This window comes from Saimiri boliviensis, chromosome 5 (genome assembly GCF_048565385.1).
Source record: "Saimiri boliviensis isolate mSaiBol1 chromosome 5, mSaiBol1.pri, whole genome shotgun sequence".
Classification (NCBI taxonomy): Eukaryota; Metazoa; Chordata; class Mammalia; order Primates; family Cebidae; genus Saimiri; species Saimiri boliviensis.
Window position 1 is genome coordinate 25,599,905 of NC_133453.1, and position 16,268 is coordinate 25,616,172.

A 16,268-nucleotide genomic window follows, 5' to 3' on the forward strand; every position below is an offset into this window, starting at 1 on the left:
AGCCCAGGTCTGGAAACACACAAGGAGGAGAGAGTATTAGACCCAGACAGAAGGCCAGGCAAGAGGCTCCCTGGCAGGGGCTGTGGCCTTTGGAAGAGGAACAAAGCCAATCCTGAGTGACTTGACAGACAGGCAGGTGGGATAATAAACACCCTGACCTCACACTACTCTCAGCTTCTGACTTCCTGCCGGGAGGGACCTGTACCTGAAAAACCCAACCATTAAACAGGAAAACCAATGGCAAGGGACCCTTACCTATTTTCAACAAGACAAGAGAGCGAAGCTGTTTCTGCCACCTTTTTATAGAGGATTATATTTTAATAAACAGTTTTTCAGTTCAAGTGAGTAATACTCTGTTCATCCTCTTCATCATTTGTCAAGGCTTCAGACTGAGAGGGAATTTGTACAGGTGCTAAACTCTGGGCTGAAAATAATGTATCATAGTGGAGACAAAAGAGTACAGATTTAAAGTGTCCCTAACTTATAACAGATTTTGATTCGTTGCTGCAACTGTGTTCAATCAACTGTATCCAAGCAACTGAACTAAACTATTCCTAAGCAAAAGCCAAAAGAATAAAAATAAAAAAATGACAAGCCCATGAAAAATTCATTTTTGTTGCTGAAAACATTTGCTTTAGTATCACAATCTTAAGTTACTGGAAAATTTTGTACACAGAGACAGGTAGGACACACACACACACGTCTATGGTCAGCAAATGAATGGAAACATGGTAGCAACAGTTTATAGTTACGTTAAAAAAAAAAGTGGTGGAGGGGTGAAAACAATACCCCTGTCATGTTCAGACAGGTTAATAATTGGGATGCCAGCTCTATGCCAATAACCCACAAGTGATCAAGTATTGAGATTTCAGGTTAAGTGGTAGGTAGAATGTATTTCTAGAGTTGTGTTTTCTATAACCAGTAACAAAAAATATTATATAGAACTTAAAAGTCCTAAATATTAAAAACATTCACCTTGTACAGGAAAGAATCCTTGTTTCACTACTTTACCAATTACAATTTCAACATTTTCTATATTACAAATACAAAAATTAACACCTCACAGAAAATTTTGTTGTTTTGGTATTGGGGGGTTTTATTTCCTTTTGTGGGGGGGAAATAGGGCCTTTTGCTATTTTAGCAAATACTTTTTAAAACCAACGAACCTATAATGGAAAGAACAAAGTCAAGGCACTGATAGACGATGAATATGATTTTTTTCTAAAGGGCTTTGCTTTCATTCCTGGAGTGGAAAAAAGAAAGGACGATCAGCCCTTCAAAGTTCACAGACATTTACTGCAATTGCTCTCTTTGAAGCCAATGTTGAAGGCACACACCAAAAGCTTTGTACCTGTTATGTTTTGACCACTGGTATTCTAACCATCTAGTGTAGGAGCTAATGGCTCCCTGTATCTCTGTTTGCCTCGGCTTAATGATGTCAAGGATCAGATAGAAACATTTGATCCACTGAGTGGTTATTTTTTTTCCCAAATCCAACATTCTCACTGAAGAATAACTGGATTTTAATCGAAGATTTTAGAATTTACTTTTTTTTAAAAAAAAAATCTAATGATTTAGAACTGCAATTTTCTACCAGTGATTTTTGTAAAACCAAGATAGTGTTTCTTCTGTATGCTCCAGGATGATTATAAGGGTTGTTCCAACCAGTGTCCGTTCTGATTTTAGTGCCCATGATACACCAGTTATCACATATAGAATATTACCCCAATGTTAGGTTAAACAACAAAACCACATACCATCCTCAACAGACTCTGAATGCAAAGCTTATGGACTATGGGAGATATAGTCCTCTTCGTATTTCCCCCAACTCTATTACCACATCTTGTAAAATTATACAATATTTATGATATGTAACCAATTTTTATATTATTTTTCTCTTTCAAAAATCACTTTTTACACCTATACTAGGTTTTATGACTATATTAGCAATTACATAGACATTAAAACTGTTTTTCAATCTTGATATCACCCAGAATCCTTTTAGTTCTTGATCGTGCCCTTTTCAATTTGTACTTTCTTATGCTGATTTATTTCTTGGTTGGATAAAGAAATTCAGAAAGGGTACCTGGGTTTTGTACAAGAGAGGGATCCTGGTTTCGGATGCCTGAAACATGCAATTTTAGGGGTTACATTTAAGAAAAAATAAATAATTATGATGATTGATTTTACTGTATATAAACTATAATTTAAAAATTAGTTATGAATATGAATTTGCATTTAGAAGGAGAAAGAACAACAATCTTTTTTAAATACTTATTTTAATTTCTTTTTTTTTTTTTAGTTTTTAAAATATTTTCTCTTTCCTTTTTTCCTGTTTGAAACTTCCAGGTTCTAAGAGCACTCGGCCCTTGTGAGGGATATTCAACTGAGCCCTTGAACCTGAAAACCTCAATAGTACCCCTCCCAAATACAAAATATTATGTGTCAATGGGGTGTGCAGAAGAAATATGAGCTTTGGATTTTATTTTTGTTTTATCTTTGTAGAGATGAGGTTTCACCATGTTGCCCAGGCTGGTCTCAAATTCCTGAGCTCAAGAGATCCACTTGCCTTGGCCTCCCAAAGTCCTGGGATTACAGGCACAAGCCAACGCACCTGGCCAACATAATCTTAAAATATGAGAAAAGTTGACAAAAGTCAAAAAGCCCAGAAAAATAATAAAGCATTTACATTTATATTTATTAATTATCTGGTATACTTCTGCACTATTATACATATTTTCTACTTTTTTTTGGTTGGATCTTTTTTAATGACCTCTCCAAATGACAAAATTTTGTAATGCCTTTGTCTATACAGAGAAGTATAAGAGAATTCCTATAGCCTCGTGATCAAAATGAGTTTCTTATTATTAACAGTACCAAAAACTACTTTTCATTTCACCCCTTGTTACTGGTAACAAGACATAATTCCTTTGGATCCCGGTCATATTTTGGAAAAGCACTATCTAGTTTCTTTCATATAGAGTGGACTCTCTGAAATATTTACACTCACTTCAGCTTCTTACACGTCTAACTGCCACTTCTCCATCCTCTACCCACCTCTGGTGCTGGAGTTCTCCCTGTGGCAATACAACGTCTGTCTCTGCAGCTGTCTGTCAGGATACCTTTAACTTTCCATTTCAAGATTCCTTTGTTGCTGAAATTCAGAAATCGTATGTTTATGACTCTGTGTGGAATATGTTTGTCAATGTGCTGGGCATTTTGTTCACCCTTCCGCTGTAAAGACCATATCTTCACTCACTCACATCTGTCTCTGTCATCTTCTAAAAGTCTTCATGTATAAACTGAACTACCCAGATCTCTCATTCATGTCTGTCATCTCTTCTCATTATACTGATTCCTTTATTTTTCGCTTAATGCTGGGAGAATTCCAAGTTGTCTTCCAATTCTCTGATTTTATTTCTGCCTCTTAAATCTGCAATTCACTGCTTCTTAAATTACATGACTTCACCTCTAGGAAGTGTTCCCTGACCTCACACCTTGAACTAAATCAAATGTTCTCACAATTTTGAGTAATAAAATAAGCTACCTATTTTTTAAGTTTTCTTCTGTTTCTTTGAATAGGTAATTCATTATTGAATTATATAAGTTAAAGTTTTCTTCATTTTCTGCTTGATAAGGGATTTTGTCAGAGATGATTTAAACCCCTGCCCAAGTCTTTCAAGGTCCGAAGGGAAGAGTAGGGTAAAACTTGGGTTGTGGTTGTTGTCGCTTTGTTTCGTCATTTTAGAGGACCAAACCTCTTTGATAGAGATTGAGTACGACATTCTGAGCCATCGGTCTTTTCCTTGGTAGGCTGTGGCAACCTCCCAAACTGCCACCTGTAAATGGAAAGATTATCCTTGTCGGGGGTTCAGCTGTGACAGGGTCCTTTTTCTCTGTTGAATGTACCACCCCAGAAAAGTGCCAGACTGAAATGCAAGCCATTTTCTCTTGCTTTCTGTGTCATCAGTACAGGCATCTCTAGAACCTTAGCTTATCTTTCTGATGTGCTTAACAATTTTTTTTAATAAACTTGCTAGTATTAAAATATGTTTGCATTTTTAGATGAGACCATACTTGGCCACAGCATTATTATTTAGCAAAATACCAAAAACGAATTACTATTAACATTTTCAAAAATTTGCCTCATATACATAACTGAAATTGGCTCCTGCTTGATTTTTTTTCCAATTCCCTTTGTTAGGCTTTGATATCCAGAGATATGGTAATTTCATAAAACGTGTTGGTATACTTTCCATCTCTTCCTGCATTGAAGAATATTTTAAGTAGAAACAAAATTACCCATCTTAACACTTTGTTAAGTGTTAAGAATGCATCCATAAAATTGTTTCAGTCTAGTGTCTTTTTTGGAAGTAAGCTTTCTGAGAAGCAATATTTACCTGAAGAAAAATATATCCCTTTATGTTCATTTCATGTAAAAATAAAATAATAAAAATACCTCATCAAAAAGATTATAAGATCATTGTAATCAAATTCCAGAGTATATGTTAACTTTTTGCTTATTAACTGTTTTGGTGTATAATTTTTAAATATTTATCGTATTAGTTCCAACCCTCACTCCTGCCTTCCTCCCATCCACACACACAAGGCATTTATTTTGCTGTTACTCGGTTTGTTTTCTTGCTCTCTTTTTTTAAACTTTACAACATATTGTGAAAATCTTTTCATGCAATAAATGTTTCTAATCATATCACTTTAATGGCTGCCATTTTATGGCAGATGAGACACTTTATTTAATCAATTGTGGAATATGAGCTTTTAGACCTTTTAATCCTCTTTTATAATCACTGTCTCACAAGAACGCCTTTTCTCAGAATGATCCTCTTTTTGACAGCTGAGAGTTCTCACTTATCTGTCCTGCAATTCACCTCTATTTACCCAATCCTTGCAAAAGCAGATAGAAGTGTTATCTATGTCGGTTAAAATGCTTTCATCAGAAATTGCAAGGGTACCTGTTCAAATCTTTGATAAAAGCAAAAACAAGAACACAGACAAAGGACAGCGTTTTCACTGCTTTCTCGGGCTGGCGGCCCATGAACTTGGGGAGTAAGAAGGAACTCCAACTCCAAACCAAAAGCCATCACATCAGAGAGTGTCCCTGTCTTTGAAGGAATTCCTTGGTTCCTCTGCTGTGGCATCTAGCCAGCTGGAGCAGCGCTTCCCTTTCCTACCTGGCATAACTGCCTCGTTAGGATTCAGCAAAGGAAGTCCTAGCTTTTTGCCTAGGAATGACCAACTACATGAAGTGTGAGCTCAAATAATTTAAGAGCCATGGTAGCAACCCGTGCTTTATGTGAACCATGACCAATGTCACAGATATTGGCACCTCAAAGACCTCCCAAAGCCCCTCCAGCTGCCTCTCTGGGGTAGAAAGTGCTTCCACCTACTTCTCTTGTCTGGCTTTTTCTTGTGCAGAAAACTACTGGTCTTCTTGCCCAATTCCACTTTGTCTGCAGATATCCTCCATGAATTCCACCCAGTTTGAACATGTGGATGTCACCTTGTCCCTGTTTTAGCAATGCTAAAAAGTGTCTTCTGCATTTTTATGGTTATTTGGGAAAGGGGAGGATTCAAACACGTGTGCTCAAATTGCCACGTTGAACCAGAAGCTCTGTATTTTCTTTTTTGTGTAAAAAGGGCTAAAATGATATGCTTTACCTAAGAAGTCATTTTCAGAAAAATGAGGATTTTCTACTAAGAAAATGTTTTCTTCACATCTTAAACACAGAAGAAAATGTAGTTTATTCCTACATTTTCTCCATTGCCTCTTGGACTTCATCAAATAGTAACAAGCTCTGACACTTGGCACCCTGAAAGTACGAAGGAAGATATTCCTAGACTAAAAGCTTGAGATAATTAGAGACTGTGGTCTTTGTATCCCTACCACCTTGCACAAAATAGGTGCTTGATAAATATTCTTAAGTTAACTTAAATACTTGTGCAGACAACTGATTCTTTAGCACTGTGGAACATGGAGGGTTCATGACAAACCCAAGAGCCTTGGAGCAGAATGACCACATAGCACATGGTGCTACTTACATCCTTTATGTATTAGTCCATTCTCATGCTGCTAATAAAAATATACCCAAAACTGAGTAGTTCATGAAGGAAAGAAGTTTAATTGGCTCAGTTCCACATGTCTGGAGAGGCCTCACAATCATGGTGGAAGGTGAAGGAAGAGTAAAGGCACATCTTACATGGCATCAGACAAGAGAGCTTCTTCAGGGGAGCTCTCATTTATAAAACGGTCAGGTCTTGTGAGGCTTATTCAATACCATGAGAACAGTATGGGAAAAACCTGCCCCCATGATTCAGTTACCTCCCACCAGATCCCTCCCACAACACGTGGGGATTGTGGGAACTACAATTCAAGATGAGATTTGAGAGGGGACACAGTCAAACTATATCACTTTTCAAAGGAGAAAGGAAACGTAGTACTCCTCAATTGCATAGGCAGAAAGTAGAATACCATAAACCCAGCGTGGGAACTCAGGGTCATAATAATAAAATACATCATGGCAGACTTCACAAAAATTAGAACATAGCAGATTTTGTCATTTCCTCTATTTGCAATGGAGAAAAGACTATGTGGCAACAGAGAGAGAGAGAGGGAGGAAGGGAGGGAGTTATTCTAAGATGATTTACTTCCTCTAATCTAGGAGAAACATAGTTTGGAATTCTCACCAGAAGACGTGAGATCTTTATATTTGGAGTTGTGTGACTTCAGGAAATTAATATTTGGCCAGGAATTTAAAGATTGCTTTTTTTTTGTATTAGGTAAAGCCATAATTTCTGAATTTACTAATGCTTTTTGAAACACAAGTCTCTTTAAAAATCTTAAACGTAAACTGTTTTTTCTACTTTAAAACATTTAAAATGTGGGAGTGAGCTTTGTAAATGAAACTGCTATCATCATCTACATCAACTTTGTATAAAGGAATTCCTTATCATAAGAAAGAAAAGGTCATTTTTACCAAAAGAGTTTTTTTAAAAAACTGTTCAGGAAAAGGCTGGTTGTGGTGGCTCATGCCTGTAATCCCAACACGTTAGGAGGCTGAGGCAGGTGGATCACTTGAGGTTAGGAATTCAAGACCAGCCTGGCCAAAATGGCAAAACCCTATCACTACTAAAAATACAAAAATTAGCCAGGTGTGGTGGCACACACCTGTAATTCTAGCTACTCAGGAGGCTGAGGCATGAGAATTAATTGCTTGAACCCAAGAGGCGGAGGTTGCAGGGAGCAGAGATTGTGCCACAATACTCCAGCCTGGGTGACAGAGTGAGACTCCATCTCAAGAAATTAATCAATTAATTAAAAACGAAAATATAAAACTGTTTAGAAAAAAACTAAGAATGTAGTGAAACTTTTAAAGACAAATACGTGCTTCCATTGGCAAATAATTATTGAAGGTCTAGTATATGGCAGCCTCTGTTACAGACATTGGGGATTAGAAACAAACACAAAATTCCTTGCCTTCATGGAGCTGACATTCTAGTGGATAGAGACGGAAAACAAACATAATACCTGAGACAATATTTAGCATGTGAAAGAGTGATAAATACTATGGAGAAAACTAAACAGTGAGGAGGATGGGGAGGACGGAGGTAGGGAGCTGTATTGATTTCTTTCTTTGTTTATATTAGTTCTGTGTGAGTGTTTATAGGTACTACGACCAACTATCCTAAACTTGGCTTAAAATAACACAGATTTCTCTTCTTACAGTTCTTTAGGTCAGAAGTACAAAATAGCAGGACTGCGTTCCTTCTGGAAGCTCTAGGGGAGAATCCATTTCCTTGCCTTTTCCAGCTTCCAGAGGCTGCCCATGTTCCTTGGCTCATGACCTCCGTCCGGTGATCACATCAGGCCCACATCTGCTTCTGACATCATCTCTCCTCTGACCCTCATTCTCCAGCCTCCCTCTGTAAGAATCTTAGTGATGACATTGGGCTCACCTGGATAATACAGAATGCTCACCAGTCGCAGAACGCTCAGCCTAATCACATCTGTCACGTTGCTTTTGTCATGTCACGTAACATATTCACAGATTTGGGGGATTAGAATGTGGGTTTGTTTTTTTTTTCCAGGCTACATGTTTCTATCTACCATAGGAGAAGGTTGCAATTTTATTTATGGTGACTCTGAGTGAGTTCACTGAGAAGGTAACATTTGAGTGAAGATGAAGGAAGTAAAGGAGCAAGCCAAGGAGGACATCTGGGGAAGAGCTTTCTAGCCATAGAAAACAGGCAGCCGTGCAAAGAGCCCGAGGAAAGAGCAAAGCTGCCACATTTGAAGCACGGTGCAGAGGCCACTGTGACAGGAAGAGGAGCAGGAGGAAGAACGGAGTGGTCCAAGGGGTGGAGGAGAGCAGATGGCATCTGCCCTGAGGTCATGGTACCGAGTTGGTAGTTTTTCCTGAATGGACTAGGGAGGCTTTGGAGGCATCTGAGAAGAGACAGCATCTGGCTTATATTTTTGAGATGTCAGTCTGAATAAAATGCTATGCCTTTCACAAAGGGAAAGTGTTTCCTCACAAAGAGGCTGGGAGTCTCGCTGGGGGCTCTACAGGAATCCGGAAAGGGGATGATGGAAGAATCTGGGATTGAGGGATGATAGGTTTCTTATGACAGTTGACATAAACAGGACAGTGAGAGTCGTCACAATAGTCTCGAGGCAGTGTGGAGAAGTGAGAGAGTCGGAGTGGGGCTCTCTTACTTTGTGCAGATGGAGCCAAGGAGGTGGGGAAGAGAAACACTTCGCCCTGAAAATATACAGCAAAGCCCAGAAAGGTCTAAAAATATCCTGCTCCTCTAGAGGAGCTTTCAGTAGCACCTCGAATGTACTTTGCACACAACCCAGTCATAAGCAAGAGCTGCCACCATCTGTCCCAGCCTCTATCCCCTCTCTCCTCCTCCCTACCTCTCTACTTCACAGCTCTACATCTCATAAGAGAAGTTTGACTCTCAGTCCACTGGTGAAAGTGTCAAAGAATTACCTACTTCTTTACTCCTTTTAAGTCAATGTACACCAGGTCTAAGTTCCGACCTTGCTAGGCTGGTGGGAAATCCAGAACTAATTCTGCAAGCAGAAGCACCTTTTCCTAAATAGGGACAACTCATACCAGGATTTGATGACAGGGAAGAGGAGCATTTGAAGACCTTTGAGCATTGATAGACAAAATAATATTTGTCTTCTTTTAAATCACCAGCCAACGGAGTCTCAGGCATACAGAGACCTGGGGGTTTTAGATTTAACGTGTTTCCTTTGGGTCTAGGAAGCAACAGCTCTCACCTTTCTCAACTCTGCCCTCCAGTTTTCAAGGAAGAATGATTTATCTAATTGGTAAATTTGAAAAGCATAAATAGGGCACGTTCACTAGACCAGCTTGCTCACAGAGGCCCCTTTGGGAGGCCCAGTCCAGGACTGAGTAGAAAGTCTGCTTGGTGGTATGGTTCATATTAGGAGATCCATCTGAAGCCAGCTGACATCTAATGCCATTTTTATCAGTCATAAGGGTGGTATTTGGGCTCCTTATTATTTTTCTTATTTCTCAATGGTTCAGAATCTAGGCAGCAAAGACAGCTATTTACTGGGTCTCTGAAAGATCACACCAATGGAGAAAGAGGCGTTCTTTCCTCTGCTAAATTGGTAGAATAAAAGCCTGGAGCTGCTGGTAGACATCTTATCACTGTATACCTGTGGGTGGGAGGAATCCTGCCTGCAAACAAGCCAGTGTGGAGAAGGCAGGGCCCGGAGTATTGGAAAGAGTCCAGGTTCTGATGACACATAGTAAACATCTGCATCCAGCTGTGTCTGATGCCTGTGAACTTTTCAATTAGAGGAGCCAACATGTTCGCTCGTTTGTTCAGGCCAGTTAGAGTTAGATTTTAGATGCTTGCAACTGAAAGAGACTTGACCAGTATTGTTTAGGGATGGGCTAACTTTTTGAATCACAGAAACATCTGGCTTTTTAATTTGCTTCTCAATTAGATGAAATGTAAGTTAAAAAAAATCGTACACCACTGGTATGAGCTGATTACATTAGTTGCCTGGTTCAGAAAAAGTTAGTAGCTCCTCCCAGCCTCACTGCCTTTAGGGAAGCTCTTGTCAGACACCTGGAGGGGGAAGATGGATGGGTGTGTCTGAGGAATAGAATGTTACTTTCCCAAATAAGAAAAGTGCTGCTTGGTAGATAACTACATCATGTTATCTCTTGTTTGTGAGCTTTGGATAGTGAGTTAATTTTCTTCACACTTGAATATACATATTTGATTTAAAAATCTCTTACAACAGTGATTTCAGTAGTTTGTATTTGAAATATTAGAAAAAGCGGCACTTCTTTTCGGGAGGAGATTAGTGAAAACTGAAAGAAATGTGGTAGAAGAATTAATTATGCTTCCTTGAAGGAGGCATCAGGAGAAAAGTTACATTAATTAAAAATTAACAGCATTAAGGGTTTCCAACTGATTTTGTGTTTGTCTCATTAACGTGAGCAGGAGTACAAACACGTCTGTCATCATCAAAGAATTTCCTGAAGAATTCCTTATCAAGGCTCAGTTGTACACGGAGACAATTGCTCTAGGGCAAAAGAAAAATCATGTGGAACAGCAAAGGGTGGGAATTCTACTAGGAATGAAGACGAAATGCTACTAAGATGAGCGCTAAGAAGAGCACCACTGGGTCACATCTCTGAAATAGGATACCCATGGTGTATATAATTTGGTGATCACAAGGGATGAAGACAATAGGGTTGAAGAGGCCAACAGGAAATCTAAACACAGACAAGTCACTTAACTGTGAAATTGGTTGCTTAATGGTTGGTATGTCTAGACCGAATCCACACATAACCAAACATAGGAACAGGAAGAAGTTCCAAAAACTAGTAGTGAGAAATAGGTTACGCTTCTGCCTGAATTTGTGAAAAGAAACCATGTATAAATTAGATAACTCCCAGAGTTCATGATTTTTATGCATCTCTGTAGGTTCGCTTTTCTCTTTTTCATTCTTATAAAAGTCCAGTGAAGTCTTTAGGCTATTTACACACTGATGAAATGACCTCTGAAACTTGCTGTCAAAATTAAATGACTTTACTTCATTAATTTTAGTAAAACCTTTTCATGATATTTTTCCAAGTGAATGTGGGCAGTAAGATTGTGTATGGGGATGCTACCATTTTAATCTCAATGTGGACAAAATGGAAAATTAATCTGCTGAAGTAATACAAGTTGAGAAAAAATATATTTAATTCTTTATCAAAGTAGCTGGAAAAAACTCAACTAAAACAGAAAAGGAGTCAAAGAAAATGACATCATTTACCTAGGAAGATAGTCCAGCTAATTTGTGCCCAATCCATATCTATCAACTGCTATCTGTTTTAAATATTAGATTTAAAAATTAGGTTTCTAGTGTATACAGAAAAAAACCTTTCACTGACTATACAAATATGATAAAATATTAGGTAGCTTTTTAACTTGATGTCTCATATATGTGACTCCATATGTCATAATGAATATTTCTCCAATAAAGTTCACACATAATGCTTCACTGTAATCTTTTTCTATATAAGCCATAATTTTTTCTATTATTATTTTTTGAGACAGAGTCTCACTATGTTGCCCAGGTTGGAGTGCAGTGGCGCTATCTTGGCTCAGGCAACCTCCGCCTCCCAAGTTCAAGCAATTCTCCTGCCTCAGCCTCCCAAGTAGCTGGGATTACAGGCACCCATCATCACACCCAGCTAATTTTTGCATTTTTAGTAGAGATGGGGTTTCACCATATTGGCCAGGCTGGTCTCGAATTCCTGACCTCAGGTGATCCACTTGCGTTAGCCTCCCAAAGTGCTGGGATTACAGGCGTGAGCCACCACATCCAACTACAATCCATCATTTTTACAACCTTTATTCTTAATTACAATGAATATGATTGATTTAAAAATAACACTTTATATTTATTTTCCTCCTGAATTAAATACATGTATATTCTTTCAACAGGTCACAAAGGCCTTCCAGGCCAGAGAGCTCAGCGCACTCCCAGCAGGGATGCAGTATGGTAAATTCTATTCATTTTGTTTTGTTTATTTACTCATGTAACAAATTAAATCTTGTGTCAATCAGTGTCATTTTCATTGTTACTTCTGCATTATTGCATTTTTCAGTGTTCTTTCATTGCAAGCAACGGAAACCAACCAGGGCTGTGATGGACAAAAAGAAATGTGTTGAAAGAATATCAGGGTTTCCTAGAATCAATATGACTCTGGAGAACTGGGCTTGGGGTCAGACACTTCTCTGAGCTCCAGACCTTAGCAGCTACAAGTGGATTTCTGTTTTTTTTTTTTTTTTTTTTTTTTTTTTTTTTTTTTGAGGCAGAGTTTCACTCTTGTTACCCAGGCTGGAGTGCAATGGCACGATCTTGGCTCACCGCAATCTCCGCCTCCTGGGTTCAGGCAATTCTCCTGCCTCAGCCTCCTGAGTAGCTGGGATTACAGGCACGCGCCACTATGCCCAGCTAATTTTTTGTATTTTTAGTAGAGACGGGGTTTCACCATGTTGACCAGGATGGTCTGGATCTCTTGACCTGGTGATCCACCCACCTTGGCCTCCCAAAGTGCTGGGATTACAGGCTTGAGCCACCGCGCCCCGCTACAAGTGCATTTCTTAAAGGCACCTCAGGATCTCTTCCTCCCCTTCTCAGACAAACTTCTCTCCTGCTTCAAAACCTTCCATAACTCTCCATTGCCCTTAGAATAGTCAAGAACTTATGCTCATAAAGGCCTCTCTGACTGTATTAATCTGTTCTCACACTTCTTAAAGAACTGCCCAAGACTGGGTAATTTATAAAGAAAAGAGGTTTAATTGACTCAAGAGTTCCATGTGGCTGGGAGACCTCAGGAGACTGACGATCATGGCAGAAGGAAAAGCAGGCATGTCTTACATCACAGCAGGCAAGAGAAAGTGAGACCATGTGAAGGGAGAACTGTCACACACTTACAAAATCATCAGATCTCACGAGAACTCATTCATTATCATGAGGACTGCATGGGGGAAACCGGCCCCATGATCCAGTCAGCTCCCACCAAGTTTCTCCCTGGATACATGGGGAGATTTGCGTGAGAACACAGCCAAAGCATAGCACTGACCTTCAGTGACCTTGAGTGTGTTGTCTGCACTAACTTCTCCTTTCCCAACTCCCGCTCATCACCCCACCCCTTCCAATCAGAGCTCTGTCTTAACTCGTCAGCATCCTCTCATGCCAAGTTCTCTTGACCAGTGAACTAGAGATTCCTAACTGGTTTCTCAAAGCCCACAGCACTTCTGTAACTTTATCACAAAGATGCCAAACCATTGAACTGTTTGAGATGGGCAGAAGCAGGGGCAGGTCCATTGATGCTTATATGCAATGAGATAAAAAAATACCAGGGTGTGAGCTCCATTCCAGTCATATTGATCTCCTTCATGTCCACAAGTGCATCAGCCTCTCCTCAGCACCCAAGAATCTATCCATGATGCTCCCACTGCCCAGAATACTATGCCCCAACTCCTCACCCAGCTTTTCCTTTGAGACTCAAGTTTTGCACCAATTATTCTAGGAGACCTTCGCCAACTTCCCCTATTTGATTAGCACACCCTATCATTCAGATCGACAGAACTCTTTACTCTGTCTTTTGAAATACCTGTAGCACTAGAAGTCATTTTCATGAACGTCTGACTCTCCCCACTATACACCCAGTGGAACGGGGTCTCAGTCTGGTTCACTGCTACATTTCCAGCCACGGGAAGAATGCAGACAGATAAACATTCAATAAGTTGTTAGTGCTGAGTGATTGTTGGCAATTATGATTCCCTAGATTTAGATAAGTAAAAATAAAAACAATTATTACCTTATAAGTGTAGACTCTTTTAAAATTTTTTTGTAATTAGAATCCTTTCTTATTTGGAAATAAAGAACGTGAAACATCGTAAATAGAAATTAATAATACATCTAAGGTGGCACATCCCACTAGTGGGAGATCAGTAATGAGAACTCAGGTTCTCTGCCTTGCTGCTTGGTTAATTAGAAGTTCGGGAAAATTTTGGGCAGTTCTCTTTTTTTTTGAGTGGGGGGGGGGATGGTGTAGCACTCTATCACCAGGCTGGAGTGCAATGGCGCAATCTCGGCTCACTGCAACTTCCGCCTCCCAGGTTCAAGCAATTCTCCTGCCTCAGTCTCCTGAGTAGCTGGGACTACAGGCATGCACCACCATGCCCAGATAAATTTTGAATTTTTAGTAGAGACGTGGTTTCACCATGTTGGCCAGGATAGTCTTGATGTCTTGACTTTGTGGTCTACCTGACTCAGCCTCCAAAGCACTGGGATTAGAGGTGTGAGCCACAGCGCCCAGCCAGGTCTCTGACTTTTTAAGGCTGAAATCCTGTAGAGAAACTAGAATTCTTTTTCAGAAAATAATGTATGACTGACTGCCACAGTCATAGACAGACTTTTAGTTAGCATGAGGTATTGGTCTGACCCATGATAGCAGCATAATCATGCTCATATTGCTTTCTGCCGATTTGCCTAAAATTTCAAGCATTAAGAGAGGTTTGGTTATACAAATTTCTTATTCTCTGTCATCTATCAATTTGTGTTATGATTTAAAAATGCATCCAAAAAGATAAAAAAAAAAAGAGAGCTTTGAAAGTATACCATCGTTATGGTTATTTAAAAAAAATTATAATTTTGTAAAATTGCTAACTTTCTATTTGTTTTTTTTCTCTAATGAGTCCACACAATTCACAGAGGCAGCTAAAAAGAAGGAAAAAGTCTTATTCTAAGAAATATAAGAAGGCAAATGTAGCAACCATGTGTAATTCTGATTTCTTTTCAACACGTCATGTGACATTTCTGATTATAAATTGATGGCAGACATGCACTGGTTTGAATAATTTACGATTATGTAATGCAGATATGCTATTCGTAACAATGTACCAGATGGAAAATGTGGGTACTTTCAATGGAAAGTGAGTTATTTGGTCTGTCTATTTTGTAGAAATCCTCGAAGCATAAATTAAAAGCAGAAGAGTGCGTTATACAGTTTCAAGATCTAAAAACCTCTACCATACTCTGTAATCTCTCAGCAGTGTGAAGGACGGCGTGTTCAGCTGGCCAGACAGACATTCTTATCTATCCTCCAGTGTTGTTGTTCCACTCTGGGATGACTGGGTTAAAGAAAAATGTCCTCTGAAATGAGTATTTCCAACTCTAAATATGCAACGTGAACCTTGAGGCCAGACGGGGTTTATTTTAGTTTCTGTTCACAGTGCTGTGTGTGCAGCCTCATGTTGAGAGTTTTCTCATTCAGAAAATATTTCAATCTTTCATGGTTTCACAGTGTCCATATAAAAGAGGACTCGGTGCACCGAGAAATAATCTCTTAGCCACTTGAAATGTATTTATTTTCATTTTGTATTGCCTGAATAATTTATGTGTTATATTTTGCTACTTAGAGAGATGAGGAACTTAAAAGGCAATTTTTTAGAGCTAAGGAAGTTTTTTCTCTTCCATAAACATCAAGCTAGTACCCAGAATGTCCTCATCAGCAATATAATAAAAGATCAATATTTAATACATAAGAAGACATAGAAAAATTCACACTTACATTATTGCCATACACCTCAATGAATAAAAGAACTACAAAGCGTGAAACTGAAATGTCAAAATGACAAAACCCCTAAAAGGGAAATAACTCCATTGGCCAACAATCTATAAATTATTTCTACCCTTAAATACCAGCATGAGAAATATAGCATACATTGAAGTTGGAAAATAGGAAACAACACTTACGCGACAAGGACAATGTGGCATATCCAGTCCTTCCACAGCCCTGCCACGTCCTGCTTCAATCCATTGCATATGGAACTGCCAGAAGAGCCTTCTGCAGTTCTGAACATGTTGCTCCCTGGGTTGAAAATATTCAAAGCCTTCATATCTACAGAATACTTAAATACCCTCAGAGTCTTTAGTTTTGGGCTTGAAATATGTCGAAATATTTATAGATAGTAATATTATGACAAAGATTTGCTTCTAAATAACCTGGGAGACAGAAGAGAGGGAGGGAGGAAGCAGAGGCACAGATGGAATGAAATTGATCATGAGTTGGTCATTGTAGAAAATGGGTGGTAACCACACAGGGTTCATTATTCAACTTTCCCTACTTCTATGTGTTTATAAAGTTAAAAACTAAACAATAACAACCCTTCTCCTTAACATTCAAAAC

The 16,268-nt window shown here is 39.0% G+C and overlaps 1 long non-coding RNA gene across 1 annotated transcript in view; it reads right to left on the bottom strand.

Moving 5' to 3' along the window:
- The window catches only part of LOC141584449 (uncharacterized), a 54,517-nt gene extending 38,561 nt beyond the window's left edge, over positions 1-15,956 (bottom strand). The window contains exon 1 of the long non-coding RNA XR_012517502.1: positions 15,836-15,956. This is a non-coding gene — a long non-coding RNA (uncharacterized LOC141584449). The remainder of the gene's footprint in view (positions 1-15,835) is intronic.
- Positions 15,957-16,268: the final 312 nt, after the last annotated feature.